This window comes from Symphalangus syndactylus, chromosome 16, assembly GCF_028878055.3.
Source record: "Symphalangus syndactylus isolate Jambi chromosome 16, NHGRI_mSymSyn1-v2.1_pri, whole genome shotgun sequence".
Taxonomy (NCBI): domain Eukaryota; kingdom Metazoa; phylum Chordata; class Mammalia; order Primates; family Hylobatidae; genus Symphalangus; species Symphalangus syndactylus.
The window spans coordinates 32,523,989-32,533,081 of record NC_072438.2 but is presented as its reverse complement, the minus strand read 5'-3'; the positions used below and the strand labels follow the sequence as shown (position 1 = coordinate 32,533,081).

At 42.5% G+C, this 9,093-nt stretch overlaps 1 pseudogene; it reads right to left on the bottom strand.

Annotated features, from left to right (window-relative positions):
- Positions 1 to 876: 876 nt before the first annotated feature.
- LOC129464609 (heterogeneous nuclear ribonucleoprotein A1-like) lies at positions 877 to 5,205 on the bottom strand (annotated as a pseudogene).
- Between the last annotated feature and the right edge of the window lie 3,888 nt (positions 5,206 to 9,093).

Genomic DNA, 9,093 nt, shown 5'->3' with positions numbered 1-9,093 from the left:
GTATATATGTACATATATACATATATACATGTATATATGTACATATATACATATATACATGTATATATGTATATATGCATGTATATGCACATATGTCCATACATATATGTATATGTATACATGTATATGTGTGTATACATGTATACATACATATGTAAATTGTATATGGCTTACATATGAATGTAATTGGCTTACAGGATTATGGAGGCTGGAAATTCCAAAATCGCAAGGTGGGCCAGGAGGCAGGAGACCTGGAGGCAGGAAGAATTAATACTGCAGTTCAAGTCCTGAGGCCATCAGGTGGGGACCCAGGGAAGAGCTAGTGCTGCACTTCCATCTTAAAGACTGTCTGCTGCTGAATTCTCTCTTGTTCAGGGAGGTCAGTTCTATTCGGGCTGTCAACTGATTAGATAAAGCCCACCCATTTTATGGAAGGAAACCTGCTTTACTCAAAGTCTCCTGATTTCAATGTTAATCTCATACAAAAACACTGTCACAGAAATACCCAGAATAATGTTTTGTTTCTTTGTGTGTTTGTTTTAAAAAGACATATTTATTCGGCATCATGATCAGACTATTACGTTTAGGAATTAACAGCATGGGTGCAACAAAAAAGTCTACATTTAATGCTTTGTGTTGGAATGCTTTATACTTTCCACAGAACAGAAACTAAAATAACCTATTATGCAATTAATTACAAATACAGTCCTTGAGTTTTTTGCCCATACACGTGAGTATCGTCTAACACGTCTTCTTTGTGGCAGCTAGGCCCTGCCACCGCTGTGCTTGGCTGAGTTCACACATCTGTTGTAACCTGTAGCTTCCCTGTCACTTCTCTGGCTTGCTCTCCTGCCGAGCTTTGTTTCCTGAGAGTGATTAAAATCTTCCCCCACTGCCATAGCTACTGCTGCTACTAAAACCTTGGTTTCATGGTTTGGCAAAGTATCGGCCTCCACCACCACAGGGGCCAGAGCTTCTGCCTCCAAAGTTTCCTCCCTTCATGGATTCAACATTTGAAGACTGTTTGTTTTAATTGCCAAAATCATTGTAGCTTCCACCACCTCCAAAATTGCTTTTATCATTACCAAATTCCTTATAGCCATCCCCGCTGCCACCACATCCACCATCACCATGGGTGCCACCAAAGCCAGTACGACCACTGAAGTTTCCTCTATGACTAAAGTTGTCATTCCCACCAAAACCACCTCTATGACCACCACCAAAGTTTCCAGAACCATTTTGACCTCTTTGGCTGGATGAAGCACTAGCCATCTCTTGTGTGACAGGGCTTTCCTAACTTCACAGTTGTAGCCATTCACAGGATGGCATTTACAAATGACAATCTTATCCTTGGAGTCATGGTCTTCAAAGCTTACAAAAGCAAAGCCCCTTTTCTTGCTACTGCCTCATTCAGTTATGATTTCAACCACTTCAGTTTTCCCAAACTGTCTGAAATCATCTCTTTGGTGATGTTCTTCAGTGTCTTCTTTAATGTCACCAACAAATACCTTTTTCACAGTTAAGTGGACACCTGCTCTTTGAGAATCTTCTCTTGAGACAGCTCTCTTTGGTTTCAAAATTCCTCCATTGACCTTGTGTGGCCTTGCCTTCATGGCTGCCTCCACCTCCTCCACAGTGGCATTGGTGACAAACCCAAAGCCCCCGGAGCTCTCGGTGTTTGGATCTCTCAGACCACACAGTCTGTGAGAGTGAGCCTTCCCCACTGCTCAAAATGGCCCGTCAGTCTCTCATCAGTTGTTTCAAAGCTCAAGCCCCTGATGTAGAGCTTCCGCACCTGTTCAGGCTCTTTAGGAGGCTGGCTTAGGCATGACACCTGTGGGAAGAGAGACTTTGATGATGCTTCCTCAGCAGCATCCCCAGGCAGAAAGCCAGAATAATGTTTGACTGCATATCTGAGCATCATGGCCCCACCAAGTTGACACATAAAATTAACTATCACAATTTAAGTTGTTTGGAAATACTCAAAAACCTCATGTTTAGGGAGTGAAGACAGAAGTTTGTTGGTTATTTGATGTTGTGCTTCTCTGGTTTGGTTACAAACAGATTCTCTCTGAAATTCCCCTGTGGCTCCCCCAAGATGAACCTTCTACTTGTCATTTGTAAGCCCTGTTCCCAGAGCCCATAGATTTTATTAAAATTAAGGATTATGAGAAGATACAGTGTTTTTTTTAGTTTTCATTATCTCTGAATTGGATGTTTTTATTAGAAGATTATGAACTTTTTTGTCAGTGGTAGTGAGTGTTGTAAAATGTGCAAAGAGATTCATTTTAAGTCATGAATATATCCTCTTAAGAAAATCTGATTCTTGAAAGAACCCCAGTGTCCAAACCCAGAACTCACAAAGATTGGTGGCAAGAGTTTTGTTGATCTCAATAGGAAGGAATCCATGATTTATTGGGAAAATCCTGGACAACCAAATTATCCCTTCTCTCCTTTATAAAAGAGCTTTGGAGACTTTCCATGTCACCAGCAATAGGATTTGCTTTCTTCTATAAATGATTGGAAAGTGTATTTAGAATCACTTTTTATAAGCAGCTGGCCATCAGGTTGCCTGGATTTCCTGAGGTGTTTCATCTCAGGTAACTGGTGAGAACTTGGAGGCCTTTGGCTAAGCAGCAATCTCAGCTCTGCACATCTAGCTGGGCTTGCATCCTCTACCCTTGTTCACACTCCAGGTTCAGAGTGCACACTTGAAATATTCAGTCCAGTGAGAAGGCCCAGGCCATGTGGAAACAGCAGGGAGTCTGAGGACTCATGCTAAGCCTCTTACAGTGGCCACACGCAACACTCTGGTTCCCAGGGATCTTCGGTTCTGCCTGGAGCCACTTTTAAGCTGGGGAACCAGCTGACTGGTAAAGCTGGGACTGCTGTGAGTCAGCAGGAAATTGAGTCAGCCTCATTGATTTGGAATAGGATGGTGTGGGCTGAGTTTGTGGGGACCCTGAATGGGTTTTTGTGGTCATGGAAATAGCTTCATTTTGCCAGCTATGAATTGACTAGCATTCATGCAGGCCCAGAAGCAGAAGAGTTTGTTAAAGATAAGTCAACCTTTTGGCAGATCGAAGCTCTAAAACAGGAACTATGACATATAGATCTGCCTTGTTTTAGAGACTCAAGAGGAAGGGGCAATAGCATGGGGTCTCTCCCACATGGCTTCTCTGCTTACACAAGAGGGTATGTTGGAAGAGCTATCCAAGCCTGAGAGACAGCCTGAACCAGCGCAGCGTTGTGCTCCTATCCTGTTCCCTGCTAAAGTTCAGCAGAGCCTCAGTTTTCTATGTAAAACCTCTCAGGAATGACATGAGTGTGAGAACACTTCTGCTGTGTGTGGTTCTGGTTGTGTAGGCAGGACTGGTGTGCACCAGTCCCAGATGCTCCGGTTGTTAAAACATTGGAATATTTTCATACAACCTGGTAAATAGACATTGACTCAAGCTCTCTGTTTGCTTCCCCACTGTCAGCTACCCAGCCCCTCTTCTGGAACCTCATGAACTTCCCCAGGATACAGAAACTAAAGGGTTAATTCCTGGCACAGTGGGGCATCCAGAAAATCTGATTCACTCTTTCTTTTGAAAGAAAAAAAAAACAGTAACAAAACCCAGAATTCAGAAAGATTGGTGGCAAATTTCTACCAATCTCAATAGATAGAAATCACAGTTTGTTGGGAAAATGATGGAAAACCCAAATACCCCTTCTCTCCATTTAAAGGGGCTTTGGAGATCTTCCATGTCACCAGCAATAGGATTTGCTTTCTTCCATAAATGATTGTAAGCTTCAGCACCAGGATCAGCTACATCCTTTTGGACTGGTCTTTGACAACACAGCGGTGGTTAAATACAGCGACCATCCCCACTGACTGTAGACATGTGTGTGTTCTGTTAAATGAAGGTGTTGGGCTAGTAACCCAAGGGACTACATCTATGGCCTTGCCCACATAGTTAGCAGGAAATATCCCATCATTCCATCCAGTGAATTCTAGCTATTTCCATGTTTCAGGCATCTCTCTCATGTACTCGGGCACAGACTTGTGTGTTCTGCCACCTTGGATCTCTTCACCATACCACCATATGGTGCCTCTGCCACCAATGATCCTGTTCTGGTGGCCTCACTGCTACCTCCGGTCTGAACTCAGGGAGGGATTGCTACCTCCTTGTGTCCACTTCATCTCACACATGGGCAGGCCCATCTGCTTGTTTGCCACAGCAAATCAGAGGCCAGGGTATCATTCTTATTGAGAACTAGCCTAGGTGTGGGAATAATGGCAGGAAAGTAAAAGCCAGATAAAAACTCACAGATTTGAAGGACCCAGGCCTATCCCTGCATTTTTACAGGTCAGTTTCCTAGATTGCATCCTGATGGCCACTTTGGGGCTGGGCTGGGCTTCCCTGAGCAACTGTCAGAAGCACCCCAGATGTCCCTACACCTTAGAGTCCGGGCCAAGCTCCAAAAAGAGGAAGTGCTTTTCTCACCTACATCTATGCCCAAGACCAAGAGCTTGGTCAAAATGAAATAACACCAGACTCATCTGTCTCTCTTCAGTGGTTCAAACATTTTGCAAAGGAGTCAGACCTGGAGTCAACCAGGTATAGAATAGTCTTCAATTCCCGTTTACCACAAGGATGTTATATTATTATTTCCATTTTGTGGAAGAGAAACTGAAGCCTAGAAATGTTTAATAACTCAACTAAACTCACACAGCTTGTAAAGCTTCTCAGGCCTTGTGCCTGGATGATCACTCCAAAATCCACACTTTTAACCACTACACAAAGCACCTTTCTCGTGGGGACGAGGAGAGTTCTTTAAAGTCTTTAATCATCAACAAGTTGCAAAAGTATGAAAGGCATACGGAGCTTTTGAGTTAGGCATGAAGGCAAGCTTGAAGAGCTTTACTGGGTTTCATATGAAACAGAAGCCAGTAACGAAAAGCTTAGAAGAGGATACATCAGTGGAACGCTTTTGAAATTTCCCAGTTAACTTTTTCACCATCTTACCTGTGATGCCAGGACAGGTGGCTTCAATCACAGCACTAGCGTTCTCGAGTTCCTCAGTTGCCCTATTCCCGGTAACATTATCCACACACAGCTGTTTAAGATCAGCAAACACAGGTGCAATAGCTACAACCAGCTCAGTGTTTTCACAACACCTTGATCTGCCACGTTCTGTTGTTTCTTTTTTATCAGGCATCACTCCATTTTGATAAAGCTCCATTTGGGATGAGTATGATCGTCCCAGCTGATCTTTCCAATCAAATTTGTCATTGCTATATTTCTTCCTTCTATCCTTAAAATGTACACATCAGTTGAATCAGTACATTGGTTGAATCAGTACATCAGCCTTCTGATTTACTCGCTAGCACCACAAAAATGCCATTGTGTATTCTAGGTAATCTCTTTGGTTTCCCATGCAGGTGAGAAACTAGCCACAGATTGAATCCTTTGAGGACAGGGACCATGTCTTAAGCATCTTTGTCTTTTTCTTAGCCCCTGGCACTGCACCTGATGTAGAGACACTGGAGTTTCCTTACCACCCACTTCAAGTCCATCCCATGGCAACTCTAAACCATTTCCATGTATCTCTTCTGTGCAGTGAAGGTAAGAAGCAAACCATTCTCATCCCCCAAACAGCCTTTTATTTTCTTAAATTTCAATTAACCTTCTTTTCAACATTTCTCTCATTAGGCAAAGTGATAAATGTGATTTTCCAAAATTTTTTTCTTGCTACTCATGGAAGCCAATTTTACATGGTGGCATATGCACTGGGCCAAACATCTTTAAGGCAACTTATTCACAGGTGTAGAGGATTCCTATGTGGACCTCTTTGGGAGGCCATTGTGCAGCCTACCACAGGCAGAAAAGGTACTAAATGACACAGAACATCTTATTGTGCTAGAAAGTAAAGAAATGCTCAATAAATGATCAGGGCATGCCAAAAGGATACCAAGGATCAGCTTGAAGGACTTTTTATCAGTTTTCTAGGGCTGCCATAGCAAAGTACCACAGTCTCAGTGACTTAAACAACAGAAACTTGTTTGAGCACCGTTGAGAAAGCTGGAAGTCCAAGATCAATGTTTCAGCAGGATTGAACACTCCTGTGGCCTCTCTCTGCAGCTTGCAGATGGCTGTCTTCTCTCTGTGTCTTCACATGGCCTGCCTATGTGCATGCATTGAGAGAAAGAGGAGAGATATTTGGTGTCTGTCTTCTTATAAGGACACCAATCCTGTTAGATTAGGGCCTCACCCTTATGACCATATTTAACCATAATTACCTCTTTAAAGGCCCTATCTTCAAATGCAGTTACACTGGGGCTTCAGGTTTGAAGATACACATTTTGGGGGAACACAGTTCAGTCCATAACAGGCCTCTAGGTCTGTACTGGGATCCAGGTCCTGCTGTGTGAGCAAAACTAGGTTAAGAAAGTTCTCTGGACATCAGCAGGTAGAGGGAAGTCTGGGTGTGTAGTGTAGAGCATCTAATAATAACACATAGCTTTTAATTCCACATTGCTTGAGTGATTGAATGCAAGAACATTCCGTTTGGACAGATCTGTACCACTTTTCAGTTTCAACATTTGACTTATGTCTCGTTACTTGTTTCATGGGGCAAACAGAATTTGATGGCCATGGAATGCATGAACCTACTTGGGTGTCTTGATCCTGCACGTAAGAGATAACACTTTCGGGCTTCTTCCTGGCCCTAATTAGTCCTTGAAGTGTCACATAATAGCCCTGTGCACTACCGCTCAATCCATCTTCACCACAGCCAGGGCTACCTTCATATCCAACTGGTCATGTTCTCAACGCTTCCTCTCATCCTCAAACCCAACTTAAAGTGATTTTCATGGCTATCCCAAAGATAAACTATAAGATAAATGGAGCAGAGGTTATAAAGAAAAGGCATTGAATCACTTAGAAATATGTTTTCTTTTCTTTCATTCATTCTTTCTTTCCTACTATAAAATAAGTGGAAAAAAATTATCTACAATAATGAAAAAATACAATTTTTTTGCACTTCTTTCCAATGTTTTTCATATGTCCATTCCTGGATACTGCTTTCAATCCCAGGGCATATGCAATTATATATTTTGCTTTTTATCCCTAACCTTAGAGAATTTAATATGTCGTGTGGCAGTTTTAAAACACACCTGCAAATTGTTTGTCACTCATCTCATGGAGGGGTGGTATCTATGTCCCCTACCCATGAGTCTGGGATGACTTAGTGAGCACCTTATAACCAATAGAATGCAGCAGATGTGACGCTGTTTTTAACTTTCAAAACTGGGTCAGAAAAGACCATACAACTTCTGCCTGGTTCTTTTGGGATGTTAGCTCCAGGGAAAACCAGCACCATGGAAGAAGGCCAAGTATCCTGAAAGCACTGTGCTGGAAAGTCCACGTGTAGACCCCCAAGACAGCCCAGCTGAGCTCACAGCTGACAGCAGCGCCAGCTCTTAACTGCACACATGAGCCATCTTGGACATCCAGGCTGGTCAAGTCATCAGATGTTTGCAGCCCCAGCTGACATCTTACTGCAACTGCATGAGTAACCTCAAATGAGAACTGCTCAGCTGAGCCCTTTTCAAATTTCTGATGCACAAAATTATGAGCAAAATGAAATGGTTGTTGTAGGCCACTACATTTAAAGACAAATTTTCACACAGCAACAGTAACCAGAACGAATTGTGGTATCTGGAAATGAGGGTCTGCAATAATAGAAATCTAAACCACATGCCATTGGTTTTGAGACCAGGCAGCAGGCAAGGGCTGGAATGTAAACTGAAACCTGATGGGCCTTGAGAAGTGCAATATGTCAGGGAGGGCTTAAAGGAAGGTGAGGGAGATTTACAAGAAGCTGAAGGAGAGGAGACCATGGTTATGTAGTGGTGGTAAATTTTGCAAAACTATCACCTGCAGTAATATGGAAAATAGAAAATGTACTAAAGGAACGCGATGATCCAGCTAAGAAAATTCCCAAGCAGAGTGTTTAAGATGCCATCTGGCTTCTTCTAGTTGCCTATGATAAAATGAAAGTAGAGAGAATAAACAAATAAACTTTAAAAACCTACTATTTTATTTTCAAGGGAAATTTGAAAGAAATACAAAGGGCTCAAGAGAATATTTTCAGTCAGCAAAGGATTCTTAAAGTAAGAAAGGACCTTAGGGAAAAGATCAAATTCAGGGCTCTTTCAGGAAAACGCCATCAAAGGGTAAAAATAAAGCCAGAGGGGCAACTTTAAGACACTTTTTTTATGCTTTCAGAAAGATTTAAAATGGTATCTCCCAGACACGGTCTGCTAGATAAAATGTATCTTAAGGATCTTAAGATGATGCTTTGTAGTAGATCATCCCTCTTAAGTCATAGAGCTTCTAGGCTCTGAAGGATGTTGCAGCCTTATAGAGAATCAAAGATAGAGAAGAGTCTGTCCCAAAGACCCTTTATGGTCTTTGTCCAATGAAGGGACTCTAGTAAGATTCATAAATGCTGACAAATATTTCAAGGGAATTGTATTGGCAGAAGGAATACCGTCTTGGTCTGAAAGAGACAGAAGCAGCACGAAATGAACGTGGTTCCGATCCACAACCTTCTGTGGGAAGGAAGCCAAATGAGAGAGCCACCCAGCTGCACTCACAGGCTGTTTATTCTGAAAACGGAAGGACAACTCAGAGGGAAAAACCAGAAGCCCAGATGGAGGAGCCGAGAACCTAGAGGAGGGATTCCCTAGTACAATCGGTACAAATCAGTACTGATGAACAATCCCCTAGTACAATTAGTACAAATCAGTACTAGTACAATCCACAGTACTGGATGACATGAACAAAGAACTGGTGACAGGTACCTAGCTGAATTTCAAGTTTCTCTGGACCAGTGACTGCTCTGTGCTTGCCATCCCTTCCTTTTTGAATAGGAGTGTCTATTTTATTTATTCTAACCCTTGATTTCTTTAGTCCTGAGGTCTTCAGAAACTCGAGCAGATGCATTTACACCTGGACCTGACTGAGATGATGAGATCCTGAACGTCCAGCCTGAGCCCGATGTTGTAATAGTTGAGCCTTTGGGAGGTCTTGGTAAGGGAGT